The sequence below is a fragment of the Tympanuchus pallidicinctus genome, unplaced genomic scaffold, assembly GCF_026119805.1.
Source record: "Tympanuchus pallidicinctus isolate F22 unplaced genomic scaffold, pur_lepc_1.0 scaffold31, whole genome shotgun sequence".
In the NCBI taxonomy this organism is placed as follows: Eukaryota; Metazoa; Chordata; class Aves; order Galliformes; family Phasianidae; genus Tympanuchus; species Tympanuchus pallidicinctus.
The window spans coordinates 1,336,579-1,353,481 of NW_026294749.1; the positions used below are offsets into that span (position 1 = coordinate 1,336,579).

Here is a 16,903-nt window from a genome sequence, read left to right on the forward strand (position 1 = left end):
AAGCTTGACAGGTTCAATATGCAGCAATGGATCCCACTTTGGCTGGGCTGAGGACCGGCTCCTCACAGTTGCTGTCTGCCCACACTGTGTGGATAATGGACTGCACGCCCTGTTTGCAGAGTGGTCACTGGGGCCTGCTGCTAGTCCATAGCTGGGTACGGTGGAAACAAAACTGGTGGCAGCATGGCATGGTGCATCCACGCTGTCCCAGTTCTCCAAGCCTATGGGCAATGTTTGTCTAATGGCACTTCCATGCTTCCACCAGTTGCGGTGAGCATGGGAGAGCGGGAAATGACGATGTGCTCCCCAGCTGAGATGCTGTGACAGCAGGTGTCACGCTGGAGGAAGACAAGAGACCCCATGGACATGGGCCGGCCTGGGGAGGGTCTCTCAAGAATCCCCCTCCTGCTGCCTGCGTGAGGCATTGCCACGCTGCCTACCTGCGCTGCTGCACGCGCCTCTCCGCGATGTCCCGGCTGCCTGCTGCCAGCAGGGTCGGGGTACAGCAAAGTGGCTCTGAGACGGCGTCTGAAGCACGTTTCAGCTCCCAAGCTCGCCCTGTCCACACTCCAGTCCTCGCACACTCGCTCGGTCGGAGGCCAGGCACGAACTGCCGGGCCGGGCTGCCGCGCCCGCGTTCAAGCAGCGTGGGCCAAGCAGTCACAATGCGTTGCACGGAGACGTCACAAACCACGGCTCGGCCGTGTCGCCAGTGCTCACCTTCACTGGCTGACATCACCACCCGTCCCACAGTGATGTCGCCGTCCATTGATGCTCATCACCGTGCGCCGGCCTCACCTGCCGCACGCGTGCCAGCAGCACTCCAAAAAATTTTGCTCATATTTGTTGCTATTCTTTTCTGTCTCGGTAACAACCTAAACTGCACTTGCTGTACGCTGATACTGCACACTTGTACTGCTCACTGGCGTGGAAAATCACATTCTTCTTTTTGTTCATGGCTTTTTACTTTTATCATTTCAGTGCTGCCCTGAGTGTGGTATCTCAAATTTAAATCAGACGATAAACTAGATGGTACGTGATGTATTGGGTGTTAGGTAATGCAGTAGGCGTGCAGCTCCGTGAAATGAAGGACTTCTGTTTTCCTGTTGACAAGCCAAGACGCCATGCAGTTCAGCTTGCGACTGTCTATATTAGAAGTACTGAGAGGTTTTGAATTGGCTGGTTTGCAAATCAGTGTTTAACATGGGCTTCCTTTTGGTCTTCCATTGAACAGTGCTGGAAAATTGTTCCCTTTTTGGAACACCCATCTGATTTCCTTGCTGAAAAGACAGTTGCTGGGATAGCACCCTTCTTCAGAGACAGCACTCTAAGGCAGAGAACCATGCGTATGGTAGTGTGTAGGTCACTCCGAAAATAGTGCCTCCTACTTTTTTCCATGAAAACTGTCACAGATACAAAAAGCACAAGAACATTATTTAATAGAGAAAATTCTCAGCTACAAAACACTATTTCACCATTCGCTAACCAGTACTTCAGCCACGAGTATTATCTAAATTTCACTACTGCTGTAAAAAAAAATATACCCTTCTGATTCCTTCATGTAGTCTCTCTGTATTTGTCTGCTTTGAGATTCAGCTTTCTGTACTCCAGTTGATTTTAGGAGACTAGAACTCCACTCTGTTGAAGCCAGTATATTGCACATTTCAAATTAAACAGTTCTTAATATCTTCAGAAATCTATCTTAAATCACTATTCCAGAAAATTCTTGTCCGTGTTAACCATGCACATCTTTTGCTTCTTCATAATCTGTCTGCCACACCATAAGAAACAACGGTAGTGACTCTGCATGAGCAGCTTTCCCCCATGCAGGTGAGCCCCTTGCTAGATGAGCAGTATTGGGGAAAGAGAAGAGTGGCCCCCATAAACGTACAGGCAACAAACTTGTGCTAATGAACTCCCCTGAGTGCTAGGAAGGATATGATATCACTCCTGAGAACAGCTTTCTTCTCAAGATCATATTAAAAATCCTTTTTTTCTGAACTTTTAGAAAAGCCACTTTTATGATATGATCTAGGGTATTTTGAATTACTATAGTAACCACTGTAAGTGCTAAAGCATATGATACCCTCTATTATGATAAATATTGACACCCATTATGTCTCAAAATGACGTTTTAACCCACATGGTATTATTTCCCTGCTCTGTAAATGGGAACATGACATCAGTAGCCAGTGGGCTTGACTGAGACCTTGATGAATGTAGAATATGACTGAAGCTAAAAGAAAACTGAGAAAATCTGTTAAAACAGATAGCACATCCAGGCAATATCATCACATTAATCTAAGGGTGAGGAATTGATATTTGGATGACCGTAGGTTATTCCCACTTGGTGTGAGTCAAAAGCAGTCACCTATCTGGTTTTAGGATAAACAAATAATTTAGATAACGAGTTAATTTCCTTGTTAACATCAGTGATCTGAATGACACACAGGCTAGAACCTCTGAAATCAGCAAAACTAATGTAGCAGGATTCTCACAGTTTGTTTCCTGTGTCCAGCTTGGCTGGAGACACCTGGGCAAGGATGTTCCTTGTGATATTTGCTTCAGCACTTCCAATATTGCTGAAGCAAGCAAAACCAATACAATACATTTGAAAAGTCAGACTCACTTTGACCATCAGAATAGAGAAAATCATGCTTTTGGATTATCTGTGAGTGTGGCTGAACCAATTCAGCCCCCTTTTTTCATTCCTGAAGACCACCTCTATTCTGTTCTCTTTCGGAAACTGTGATGAACTGCCCTTTTCAAAACCTCCCCCATGAACCTAAAAACTGAAACTGGTGCCTCCCATGAAACAGAAGGGGAGCAAAGACATCACATCAGCAGGAAGAGAAGCAGCTGATTGCCCTCAAACTGAAAGCTTCTTGCCATTTTCTACTGAATTTGCTAAGCAGGACAAAGCAATTGGGATATAGAAGCTCATTTATAATGTCATCTCCAGGACTGTTTCAAACAAACAGTGCAAAGCAAAAGCACTTTTCTGTTCAATGGATCATGTTGTGGGTTTTGAATATGGAATGCGAATGAGCTTGTTGCTGGGGAAGAACAACAGGCAGTAGCCTGAAGTGTCCACAAATGGAGAAGTAGGGATGAAAAATGAGGTTGTTTGTGAGGCCGGTGAATGGAGGATAAATGGCCAGCAGGATAAAAACAAAGGAGAGTGAGAGATCACTTGGCAAAGACGTGGCATTATTTTCAGCAAAAAGCTAAGATGAAAATCTGAAGAGCAATCTACTATCTCTGCTTCCCTGACAATCACAAACTAGGTGGGCTCAAATGACCAAGTTGCAGAAAGCTGCATCCCAGCCCAATACTGCTGCAGGGAGGGGGTGCGGCTCCCACTATTTTGACCATCCAAGGTGAAGCCCCAAAGGGCAGGCATCTCAAGGGCTTGGAGGCTCAGTAGTTTCTGCAAATAAGATCCATTTAATGGTCTCAGTCAGAGCACCAGAACAATGAGGCTTTGTTGCTACTGACAGACAGAAACAATCAGTCAGGGACAGAGGAACAAACACGAACAAAGCAAACCTCTCATTCGCACAAAGGAAGCTATTTTTGGATGCAGAATTCAACATCATTAGCATGTAGTCAGATTTCCGTAGAGGAGTGCATGAACCAAAGTTTGCACTCAAGTAGTTACTGTGACCTTGGAGGACTTTCCTCCTGAACTTCACTGAGAGCAAAAGTGGACCCCAAAGGCTAATTCTGTGGTCTGAATTCTTCAGGCTCACAGAGCAGCTGCACGGATTTGGCCTGCAAAGCACGGTGCTACTGGAGGTGAGAAATGATATCAGCATCCAGGCCCAGAGGATTTTATGAATCTGCCCAACTCTGAAAGAACCAAAAATAGATTTTCTGAGCTCTGACCATACAAATGATCCTCGTAAAGCTGTCAGTGCAGAAGACTGACAGACGGTGCCTGAAAGGTCATAAAATCAATAAACAGAAAGTCAGCTCACAGAAAAGCTAATAGGAGAGTAACTGCCCTTTGGCTCAAAGCAGGAGAAAAAGGTACACATCCCTGATGGTTTTGAGGTGGCAGCTTCTTTGTTGTTTCTAAAGGCCAGAGAGGTGTCTTTGTTTTCCATCATTTCACTTGGTTTTGCAATCAGCCCAATCTGCAGACACTGTAATAAAAACAGTTCTGAAATCCAGAGGGAAACATTACCTTTCCCTGATGAGTATGGAATGAGAAAGGTGTTATCTGATCCTCCAACGTTCTGCATGGGCTGTTAGCTCAGCTGCTCTGTGCAAATTACACAAGGAGCAAACCTCAGGTACCTGCTTCCCAGGTGGAACCACAAAGACTGCAAGCAAAGCCCAAATAAGCTCTTTTTCACAGCAGCATCTTGAAGACACCCAAGGGATCTGGACCATTTTACACACTGACCAAAATGCCATGGTTAGAATTATCCTGGAAATGACATGTTTTCTTCTCCTGCATAAGGTGACAACCATAAGAAGAGAAAAATGAACTGTGGTTGCAAGTGAGGAAAAAGAAGTGAAAGATGCACAGAGGGGAAAATGAAAGAAAGGACACATAGCTTGTTATTATTCTGTGAGAAACTACAGCAATTCAGCAACAGTTTAGGTTATACACACAGACGGGTAATGCAAGGGGTGTTTGCTCCAGTGCCATTTTTTTGCAAGAGCCTCTTTGACTTTAAGCCATTCTGATTTCTTGCATCCAGTAAAACTCCAGTGCATCATCTCCCAGAGGCCACTCTGTGTATTCTCAGGATGCAGCTCCAAGTTATACAAGTTACCTGAGCATACAAATTACTCGTCTGCAGTGTTCCCACTGTCCTTGAAGGGGTATGGACTCATAAGTGTGAAAATGTGGTGCTCTGGCAGCAGCTGTACTTTAGAGAAGCTTGAGAGGAAAAAAAGATCCAAGAGTGCTGAAGCAAAAAAAGAAAGGTCATGTTAATCAACAGAACAACCTGCCATGGGCAAGAGACTCAGCTACATTCTGCTGCCAGGGAAAACTCCCAGAGATGCTGTGTTATTTGGGTGTTGAGCTGATCAGCATCCACTTGTTCTTGCTTTCCTCAAAAAAAAACTGAATCAAAGGAAGAGCAGCAGAAGTAAACATCTTACGAATGCAGTTGCAAAGAATGAATTTTTTATTTGGAATTCAAAAGTCAATCAGTAAAAAGAAATCAATGATCTCCACTGATCCAGTTCACCATACTTTTGGCTTTCACATACCTCTGAATAATTTCCTGATGACTGCTGAGCAAAGACGCACAGTTGAGGATACACTGGGGTGCTCACAGTCAGCTTGTGGTATGCTACAATCTGCAGCCAGTTGTTTTATGAATCAACCCTGCAAAGATTCAAACACACATATTACATCGGTGCATAATATCAGTTTGCATATGACATTCACATTAAATTATTCAAAAGATGAAAGAGAATGGTGTTTTAAAATTAGAGGAATGGTACCAGATAATTGAAGTCATGTCATAGGAGACTATTCCTGTTTGCATGCATGCGTGAAAGAGTTGAAAGAGAGAGAGCAAAACTGCAAAACTGAAAATCTCTGTGTAGAGGTGAGTTCCATTGGAGAGTGAGAACTCCAACCTTATTATTACTTTAGATAATGGATTCTTGCAAGGTTTTCCCTACAAGCTCTTTATATCCTCATGAAAACAAATCCCATGCTCATGAGGCAACTCTGGGAATGCCACGTGAAGTCTTACGACGTGCGTAACACTAAACACATGCACATATATTTTATACATGTATATATGGACAGTTATAAAACAGGCTTCAGTTTGTGCTAAATGTCCTCAAGCTACACACATGGTTTGGGGAAATGAGCAGGAACATTTGTTCTTTCGCTTTGATTTTTTTTAATTGCACACCATATATTTTGAGAGATAATTGCTGTTAGCAAACTTCTCCATCATCCCTGCTGTCAGACTAAAACCATGCAGGCACACAAGAGGAACAATTCACTAAAACAGATACCTACATTAGCAAAAGAAAGAACAAAACCATGCTTTGTCTGAATTTTCTACTGTCACTTGCTTTTGAACTTACTAACCATTCACGGTTTTGTGAAGTATTTAGAAGGTTGTTTTAATTACAGTAATATACAGTTTTGATTGATACATCAATATGCAATTAAATTTTGTAGTACTTCTCATATGAACCATATTCTAAAATGTCTTTCTGCATTAAATCCTATATAACTATATCTTAAACAAGTTTTAATTCACTTTGAATTCTACCATGCATTCTCAAGTTATCAAGGTCAGAGCTTTCATTTAAAAACGAGATATGAACATATTTTTAAAAAGGTATTTTAGAATGGCTGCTGCACAAGACCTGAAAGAGCTGTAATCTGGAGGGCTGGCAGTTGGGTTTTTTCCTTCATTTTAGTCTTGCAGAAGTAGTCTGCTCTACAGCTAAAAAAAAAAAAAAAAATAGAGCATTATGAAAACTTGGATTTATCAAGGATAAATCTCAGCCTGTTTGGCAGATGTGTGTTGGAGACTCCAGTAGCTAAGCTTTCCTACGCACTAAAAAAAAATCGAAAGAAAAAACACTCAAAGGGAACTTTCTTGTCCCCAGATCTGTCAGTGAGCACGGCCAGAGCACATGAGCAGGGCATGTTCAGGCATCATGCTCAGTGCCAGCAGAGAGCTTAGAGCTTCCCCATTCAGTAGTCTGCCCACAGGCACCTGAAAAATGCCCCATGTTTATCACTGAGGTGAAAGAGCAGTGCTACTATTAGCTTCCCAACAGTGTTTGAACGCCTACATGCACTGATCATAGAATCACCGAGGTTGAAATAGACCTCTAAAATTATCTAGTCAACCACCCACCTACCACCATTGCCCACTAAACCATACTTAGGCATAGGCAAAGTATTCAATATTTTGAGATGCAGACTGTTAACTGGTAAACCAACTGCCCTATATCTGCTTTACTTCTTCCAGATTAGCTTATTCCAGACACCTGGTACACCAAGCCCAGTGCTTCAGCCCTGCCCCCTTTTTCCCAGAGATGTTGCCAGGAAGATGCAGGGCCTGTAGAAGAGGAAACTTGTGGAAGAAGATATAAACAAGAGCCACTTTTTCACAGTGCAGCAGGAAACTGGTGCAGAGTCACAGAAGGGACAGACCTGAGGAGAAGCTTGGGGCAAAGCTGGGCGCTGGGAAGGGAGATCCTCCTTGGCTCCAACCCTGACATGGGCCCTTGGGAAGGACAAAACACAGAGAGCAGCCAATGGAGGGCCAGTGGAGGAGCTGTGAGACAGGACAGCACTGGGGGGGCTTTGACCACAGGTAAGTTTCACGTACAGAGAGGATACCTAGCCAAAGGATCCATGATGACAGCCCAGGAAAGGGAGAGGATTTTGTCCAGCTGGGTACTACCATGCTGCTGCATGTCTCTGTAAGACAGCCTTGGGACTGTGCATCTGCCGTAACAACACTGTGGCAAAACAAATCTGTGTCATTTAATAGTACACAACTATTCTGACTTCAACAAGGCCTCTTTCAATACATCCATGGGCAGCCTGGCTTTGTTTCAGCCTACGCTTTGTTTACTTTGGCTCTTCCTGGAAAGGGAACCACTATCAAAGCAATTGTAAATTTGTTTTCTTGATGAGGTACATTAGTACTTTATACCCACCTGAAGGTAATAATAGCTTAAGTATAGCCTTAAGATTTAGCAGCTGAACTCCACCCAGGTGCTTTATTTTTACTGTGTTACACAGACCTTATCCATCCCTTGGTCTCTGCATAGGCAGCTCTTATCAACATTTGAGTGTACACAGAAAAAAAAAGGAAAAAAAAAACAAATATAATCAGAGACAACAATCTCATGGCGTAAGTAGAGGAAAACAAGTAGTTTTAGATAAGCACTGGCCTAGTGTGTTAATCTGCTGTTCAGCAATACTTAGTCACACTGAGAGCATTTTATTTGCCATTAGTCCTGGCGTTTCAAACACCACTGCTCACGCAGTGTCTCACTCTCTGAGAAGAAAGGTGGCAGAACTGGGCCTTCATGATTTATCAGCGCTCCACATCGGACTGCCACAAAAACCTGCTCGATTTGCATTGTTCCCATTCCACAGGCATGACTGGGGCTGCTCAAAAGTGATGCATTGGTGCAATTAGTGTGCCTGTCTGCACCTGTGGCCAATTAATTAGGCTGGGGACACTGGAAAGACGAACAGTAGCTTGAGAGCTGTTTGCACATCACAGATGATGCTAGCAACCTTCTAACCAGGGCAGGAAGGAACAAAAACACTGGCTTGTTTGTTTAATTACTGGTGTTGATTGCACAGAACGTGTCCTAAGTCACAACTCTGTATTTATTTATTTATTCCCCAGCACAGATAGGATGAAAGCCCATCAGATGGAATTTAGAGACATCTTGTTTCTTGAGGTCTAGAGCTTCTGATCCATCCTGGACACAACAGATCTAAAGATGGTGCTGAATCTTCAGATACCTCAGCAGCAAAGCTCTGAATACAGCTGATTGAAGGCCCAAATTAATTAATAGGAGCGAACAGCCTTGATGTTCTGTGGTAACAGATAGCATCAAAGTGAAAACCACTACATATTCAGTGTCAACCATGCTAATGCAATTATTCTAGTCATACAATTTCCAGACCTGCCAGGGAACACAACCAACACCCTTCTACTCATTTTTCTAGGATTAATTTAACCCATTACGTTTTGTAATCAGGTCCTGCCCTGCAGCCTTCTGACTGTTGCTCCATAGCTCTCAACCCCTGACAGTTGATAGAAGCATACAGAAAAAAAAATTAAGTGATAAGCTCAGATCAGGATAATGCTGGCAATAATCTGAGCTGACTAAATGCAGCTCAGGGTGTTTATTCACATAACACTGACAGCAAAGCATATCAGCTAGTTGGTGTTATGCCTTGCAGTTACGACTTTACAAGCTCATTTGCAGCCACTCAGCTGACCTGTTTGCTTCACTCCCCCTTCTCTGGCACCATTGAGAACCGTGCACTTCATCTTCAGATGGAGACTGCACAATCTAACATAGCAATGAAACATCTCAGCCTTACTGCTCCCACCACAAGGTCAACTTGCAGGCATGCCCATTCAAAGGATTGGAGGAAACAGCCACAGAGGAAATAAACAGCAAGCTCTTTGCTGGGTAATTTGTTATACTGTCATCATCAACCCCAGCAAAAGAATAAAGTGAAACAATGAGCAGGATCAAGGTTAGATAGGCTGGGCTCAGACATTAAATACACAAAGCAATATACTCATCTGGGTGAAGCCTAAAAACGCCATGGATAACAAACAGCAGGCTGCAAATCAGTGCTTCAGGTAGCAGGAGAAACTTTTGAGAAGCAGTCATTAATTTGGCTACAGTGATGAATTCCACAATGGTGAAAGCAACAACCCACTTCACAGCTTTACAGATTCATTGCTTATGAGGCCATGAGGAACTGCACAATAATTTAACCTGTCCTCCTGCATAAGACTTCAGCTATCAGCAATCTTTTATAATGCCTTCAGCTGGTGGTAGATGGGTGGTTTAATGAGACGTCTTTCACATATTTGAGTTCTTCCTCCCAGCTTCCCATGCAAGCACTGGGGAGAAGGCCCAGCAGCAAAATGACTCTAATTGGCCCCATTTTGCTCTCCTGTTGGTGGATGTGTTCAAGAAACATGCAGATGTGGCACTAAGAGTTGTGGTAGTGGACACGGTAATGATAGATTGATGGTTGGTACTAGATGATCTTGATGATCTTTTCCAACCTTAATGATCCTATGATTCTGTTGATCTCTCACATTTCTGCACTTGCTGTCCCAGACTAACTCTGCCCATCCTCACAATACACAGTAGACCAGCTTCTTGGCCACTGACTTTGCCCTTTCTTGCCACGTTAGTCCACAGGTGACACAACCCCAGCATTTTTCTCTCACCCCATAGCCCACAGGGCCTCTGAGCTGGAGACCTGCAGCATAGCAAATCTAGCCAAAGGGCAGCAAAGCCTCCAAAAAGGCCACACCAAAGGGCCCATCATTGGAGCAAGCCTGCACTGCATGCTATCCCTCAAAACATGTCCTACACACCCTGTATACAGTGCCTGTGACACACACGGAATCAAAGAATCATTAAGGATGGAAAAGACCACTAAGAACATCTAGTCCAACCATCAACCATCTAACTGTGCCCACTAACCATGTCCCTCAGAGCCACATGTACCCTTAAAAATCCCCAGGCATGGTGAGTCCACAACCTCCCTGGGCAGTCTGTTCCAGTGTATCGGTGGATGTTACAGGGAGAGAAAAAGCACTGCTGTTTGAGAAAGCTTCCATTTAGCCTGAGAGCTACAGCTGTAGTGGGTCCTGATATTTCCTCACTGCTTAGACTGGAATTTACAGATTTTGGGTATTTCATGCCACATTATCAGTTGTCTCCCTCAGTACTGACTTAACCTCTTCAATTTCTCACTTGTGAAGGCACCTCTTTACAGATACAGCGAGCCCTCCTGCGTCTCAGTAGAATTTCCTCTCCCCTTATTCTCTCAGTACTTCAACCAAGTGGCATAACTAAGGTAAATTCAGGGCAACTGTCATCTGCCTGTATCTTGTTTTGATGCAGGCTGCTCTTATTTCAGGCTTGAAGAAGAAGAGCTTGGGGGCACAAAAAATCTTTTCTCCCTCAGCTTATCGCTTTATCTAATAAAACATGCTATCTCACCTGACAAACCTGATTTATACTCTAGCTCATCTCAGCTAAAACCATCATATTTACTAAGCAATCACAAATGACAGAGCACTATTTGGTTTTGCTTTGCTTTTGATACTAAAAAATGAACAAATGCACAATTTTCAGGCTTTTCCTTTCTTTGACAATGCTGCTGTACATTTTTGCCAATTGTTATTTGTCACATCAAAGTGAAACTGGATGACCCACGCCTAATTGTGCAAAGTCACTAACTGGAAAGTGATGCCATGAAAGTCATGGTATAGCACTGCTAATGAAGGAATTCAGCCTCTTACAGCTGCAGAACTCCACTTGTCTCAGGCTATTTACAGGCAGCCAGTACCACTAAAATTCACAACTCAAGGATAAAATATATATTTAAAATGCTAGTAGAGGCTGCATATCAAAAGAAAAGGAATTTCTAGAAGAGAAGCATAAATAACGTGTAGTTTCCTATGGACTGGCTTCTCACTGTTCACTACAAGCTCCAATTTAATTTTTTCTTCTGCTTGAGTCATTTATTGCGGGGATCTCTCCCATACAGACTTTTAAGTAAGATTCAAGTCCATGCTGTACCTTTTTCATAGCTTTGGTACATACACAATCACCGTCTCTTTTCCTTTTACTCTTCTATCCACACATCATCAGAACAGAAATTATCCTTTAGATGGCTATCACAGTGTTAAATTTCATTTGAAAGGTCATTGGAAAGGGACACAGTGACTCAGTATAAGCATACATGACTCATTTCCATAGGAAACCAGGCTTAAAAATGGAAGATTTACAAGGAAAATGAGCTGCACTTTGGCTCAAAGCAATACACTCACTGGAAACATCAGAGTTTGCTGAATATAAAAAGTTAGCTGTATATATTTGTCCTCACCTTTGGTGTTGTAAATCCTCAGAGATCCTCAGAAGACATTGTGTTTATATTCATTATTATCTGTAGCCCACAGATTTCATGTTTATATTCCATGTGTCAGCTAAGGAGGTATGGGAACATCACTAGACACATGTGTGAGCCCAGGCATGTGTATGCACAAGGACATGTACAAGCACATGTACACTCAGGTATCACAAAGAGCATTCACAGGGAGATGTCACAACAGCCCCAGTCCCACAGGACATAGATTTGCACCCATAGCAAGGGCACAGTCGCATCAAACTTGCAGAGATAGAGCTGTCCTAGGAAAGATGGGGTGTGTGACCATTCAGAAGAATCTTTTCTACCTCTTTCTCACAAGTGCATAAAAGCAGCTTTCTCATGGACCACTTGAAAGTCACCTCCACACATCTGAAACTTGGCCGAGGATCTCAGCCTGCCTTTATTACTGCGCTACTCTATTAAAGCTCTCAGTGGAACTGATGAGTGAATGTCCCAGCCAATTTTACTTTTTGTATTAAAAAAGAAAAGGATACACCAGTCTATTGAAAATCATTTTAAAGAATTTTAATCATAGCAAATGTGTCTGAACAGTTCTCATAAAATCAGTGCTTCCACATATACAAAGGACAAACTCCAGAGACTGACCTACAAAAATACAGGGGAAGAAAGGGCAATGGAATGGGTTGGACACAGCAACACTTAAGATACGTTTTAGGACAGGCAAAGCAAGCAAAGAACGTTTCCACAAACATTCAGAGCATTGACAGCACTTTGATTTTACCTTTATAAAACTAATACTTGGCAAGGTTTTGACAAGGCAGGCCAGCAGCTCATGTATCAGCAGGGGCTGAGAAGAGCTTTGCAAGAAAAGAAAGGGGAAGCCTTCTAATAATACATTATATTTGTTCTTGCCTCTGAAATGCACCAATTGCTTCAGTTCTCAGCCACCAACACAGCCAACCTGCTTACTTAGCTAGAACTAAGGGGAGGAGAGGGAGCCTACAGAGAGCAAACAAACATATAAAACAGAATGTAAAACAAGGAGCAGAGATGGTGGTAGGGTTGTAGAAGACTTGTGTAGTACCTGTACACCCAAGGCTATACTCAACCTCCTTGGCTTCAGGTGCAACCATTAATGAACCTGGAGGCCCAGAGTAGCAAGGAAGAGGACATCATCACAACCAAGCAGCGCAGGGCACGCCTGCCTTCTTTTTCAAAAACCTCTGTTCAGTTCTTGCTTTAAGTGATGGACTCAGTGCATGAACTGAGTGCAGGTACACATCTTCTCCTCAGTGTTGAGGGAGAGAACTAGCTCACTTCAGAGCTGCACTTGAGGATGCTCTTGCAGTCATTATGAATGTTCCATACTTTTCCTTTGCCTTTTTAACATCTGTCAAAGTTTATTTGCCTTCACCCAAATAAAAAAATTGTCTCTCCTACTTCCTCTCTCCCTTAGTAATGCAGAAACCTTTGCCAGCAAGGCTAGCACAAGGACTGGCCCTGTGGGATAGGTTTGCTAGAATCACAGCTTACAGAATATTCCACGTTGGAAGGGAGGCACAGGGATCATTGAATCCAACTCCTGGCTCCAGACTGGACCATCTAAAATTCAAACCCTATGTCTGAGAACACTGCCTGAACACTTCTTGACCTCTGGCACCTTGATGCCATGACCACCACTTTTTCCACCTCTGTGGTTTTCCTAAAGCACAACCCGACCCTTCCCTGACACAGCTGCATGTTACTCCCTCAGGCTCTACAGCAAACTTTCAACATCTTTGGTGTGATTAGGGCTGCTGCAGCTGAAATCATCTGACCTGGTATTAACTGAAAGGAGCTTGAAACATCCATTGGGAAGCTGACAGGCAACTCCCCCAGAGAACACATGCATGTGTGCAGTCAACCCTACCTTCTCCACTGCCATCCTCTGCCACACTGGCCTGCTGGTTCAGATCACAGGGATCATTGCCTGAATCTACAGCAGGGAGATACTCCTGCATGCAACAGTCCCTCTGTGTTTTCCAGCAGTTGTGGACCTCATCTGCTTACTCCCAGGACCTACAAATAATTTTCTTCTAAATGTCTTCTGCTGAACAAGCTGTAGGGTCCAGAACAGGAAGCCTACTGGGATTCATTCAGAGCACAGCTGAAATGCAGGGGCACTTCCTCTCTTTTAAGCAGATCTAGAACAGACAGCAGAAATGAGGGTTGAATTAAGAATAATTATACTCTTTTTGTTTTTCCTAGTTCCTGTTTTTGTTTTTGGTTTTTTTTTTTTTTCAAAGCAATTATAAGCAAAATGAGGCTAGAGGAGGGGGTGTAAGGATGAGAAACACTTTTTAAAGCCTACCAGAAGAGAATCTGCGCAACACTCCAGGTCTCAGCCTAGAACACTGCAGACCATTTTGGTAATCTCCTACCTGAAGCTGAATGAAAGGACAGGTCCTTCAGTTCATAGGATAGAACAATTCAGCTGAAGGATCCTTACAGAAAGGTTTTCACATTTCTTTCAAACAAATAGAATCCTATCTATTGTAAAACAACCGTGAGTTGCAAGCTCTAACCTGGGATGTGCTCAACTACTCTCTTTCAGCAAGGAGAACGTGTCCCTACTGAACTGCTACTCCATAAGTTTGTGGCAGGTGACAGCCGTGCTCCAGGCTGTTCAACACCTGTCCCAGGACACCTCCCTCCTTGGGCCATGCAAGGAAATGTGGCTATGGTCTGCACAGAAGTGATATAATAGAACTCTCATCTTCTTCTTGCAAAAATCAGGTCACTGACCCGATCAAGGATTTTACAGTCTCTTCAAGAGAGGGATAATTTGCCCTCAAAATTGGTCAATATCTCCTTGTGAAAGGCTGCTTCTGTACATCTATAAAACAAGGGCTGCCACTGCATATAGGACATATGACAAAGAACCTCGCAGGCTGAGTCCGCTAATGGCTTTAAATGAGGTATGAGACCCGAGTTTGATCTCTGAGAACAGACAGCCAAAGCTAATTCCACACCCACTGCTCTCAGTGCTCAAAACCCAAAATGTCCGGGCTTTGCACATTTCAGCAAGCATTTCAAATTTAATAGGCAGCACGTGACATTTCATTGAGATTTTGATGCTACTGCAGTTTTCATCTGTTAGAAGGTTTATGAGATACTTCAAAATAGTAGCACAAACATACAATTAGAAATTCAGCAGACCTAATCCAAGCCATGAATATGGGTTTGCTTCTTCCTTTCCCCCCCTCCCCCACCAAACAAAGTAGAATCACAGAATTGATGTCTCTGATGCACTAGAACTACAACAAAAAGAGCTGACAACAAGGAACCTTATTTGTAACATAGGGTAGTGCAAATAGTTTCTAGTCTCTGATTTGTTTTGACCCTTATTTTGCTGTTGCTTCTTTTTCCCCCAAAAATACTAGGTAGGGTTACAGTATTTTGAAAGGTATAATAATCCAAACATTTATTTACAGAGCACTGCTGATGATAGCAATACAATGAAGGGATATGACAAATGTATTACATTACTCTGTACAAAGCCCTGGAGATGTTCCTATATGTGTGGAGACTTGTTATCATTTTCATCACTGAAAATGCCGTAGAAGACAGGGAGACAGCAGTCTTGCAAGGAAGCAGTACAAAGTGCTTTCTAGGCTCCTTGTTACAAAGGACAAAAGAAAGAATTCAAACCCAAAGATGTCAGGCATCAGCAACAACAAACACAGGCAGCATCCAGGGTATTAAAATTTGTCCACTACTCATTTATCCACTACTCCTCAACAACATTTCTCTCTGTCCCTGGGGTTCACTGGAGCTGCTTCATGCTTGTTGTGCTTGGATGGCTGCCGAGAGACACTCAGCGTTGTTGCAATGCTTTGTTTATCACAAAGCTACACTCCTTGCTGGTAACATTTTACAACTCTTATCACGCTGTTCAATCCAGCTACAACTGTCCAAACCTTGTCTTCTCTAAACCAGATGAGGTCAGAAAGGGAAAGAAAGCACAGCACATGTAGCCACTGCAGTTAGCCAGTTTAGCAAACACAATCATTAAGCAGGGATTCTGTTGTATCAGCCTGTAGGTTTAGCAAATCCCTCAGCATTTCATAACAGCAGGAGAAACGCTACTAGAATTCAATTTATTTTTCCAGAGTTCCCTAAATCATAGTCACTCCACATCCTTAGGATGGTTTCTGCCATGAACTGGGACTGCGTGCTTTTACTTTTTTTCATTATTATTTCCTTCTATGAGTTAAGAATTGTCAGCCAGGTACAATTGCAATTAAAAATAAGAGCTACAAAAATATAGGTTTCTACATTCAAACACCTGAAAACAGCTGCCCTGGGGGACTACAGAGCCTCTGCCACCCAATATGCTTTCGAATAGCAATATCGTCTTCCCCAAAGCACAGCTGATTAACTTCACTAAAAGAATTATGCAGATTAGCAAAGCTTAAAAAAAAATAACACCTAAAGGTAAAGTCCAACTGTCTTCAAGAAAGCATTCAGTGTATGGCCAGATCCCTTCACCTTCTGTACATTTAATGCTTTAGCTCTTGCTCAGTATATTAACCTGAATCATGTTCCAAATTTTTCAGTAAATTTCTTAAGCAAATATTTGAGAAACATATGTGACTGTTATTCCAAATAATTTAAGCAAGAAATTATTCATTTGCATTTCAGTCAGCAAATTGGCCATGCCTGGAGACTGATCTTCCTTTCATTCTTGCAGTCAGCCACGTGCATGTGGCACACGATGGGCTGCTTTGAAAGTACCATAGGATCATTGAATCATAGAATGACCTGGGTTGAAAAGGACCACAAAGATCATCTAGTTTCAACCCCCTGCTATGTGCAGGGTCACCAACCAGCAGACCAGGCTGCCCAGAGCCACATCCAGCCTGGCCTTGAATGCCTCCAGGAATGGGGCATCCACAACCTCCTTGGGCAATCTGTTCCACTGTGTCACCACCCTCTGAGTGAAAAACCTCCTCCTCATATCTAACCTAAACCTCTCAAAGCAAAAGCACATATTTTTTACAATTGGAAGCACCTTGTAGGGGATGGATTCTTTTTTTTTTTTTTTTTTCTTTTCTTTTTTTTCATAGGGCACATTCCTACCTTCTTAAGCACACACAAACCCTAATGCTTCAGGTCTAGGCAGTGCACACAGTGGCCTATGGGGCAATGCTGCCAAAACCAGTCAGCACAGTGACAGCACACACACATCCTTTTGTCATTCTCAAGATGGGTGAACCAGTAACCTTGAGCAAGAAGGTT

At 43.0% G+C, this 16,903-nt stretch overlaps 1 long non-coding RNA gene across 1 annotated transcript; it reads right to left on the reverse strand.

Annotated features, from left to right (window-relative positions):
- Positions 1 to 726: 726 nt before the first annotated feature.
- Positions 727 to 6,913, reverse strand: LOC128087929 (uncharacterized). Its single transcript, XR_008210078.1, has 3 exons — positions 6,862 to 6,913; positions 5,233 to 5,350; positions 727 to 4,922 (listed from the first exon to the last, which is right to left on the reverse strand). It is a non-coding gene; the product is annotated as an uncharacterized LOC128087929 (long non-coding RNA).
- Between the last annotated feature and the right edge of the window lie 9,990 nt (positions 6,914 to 16,903).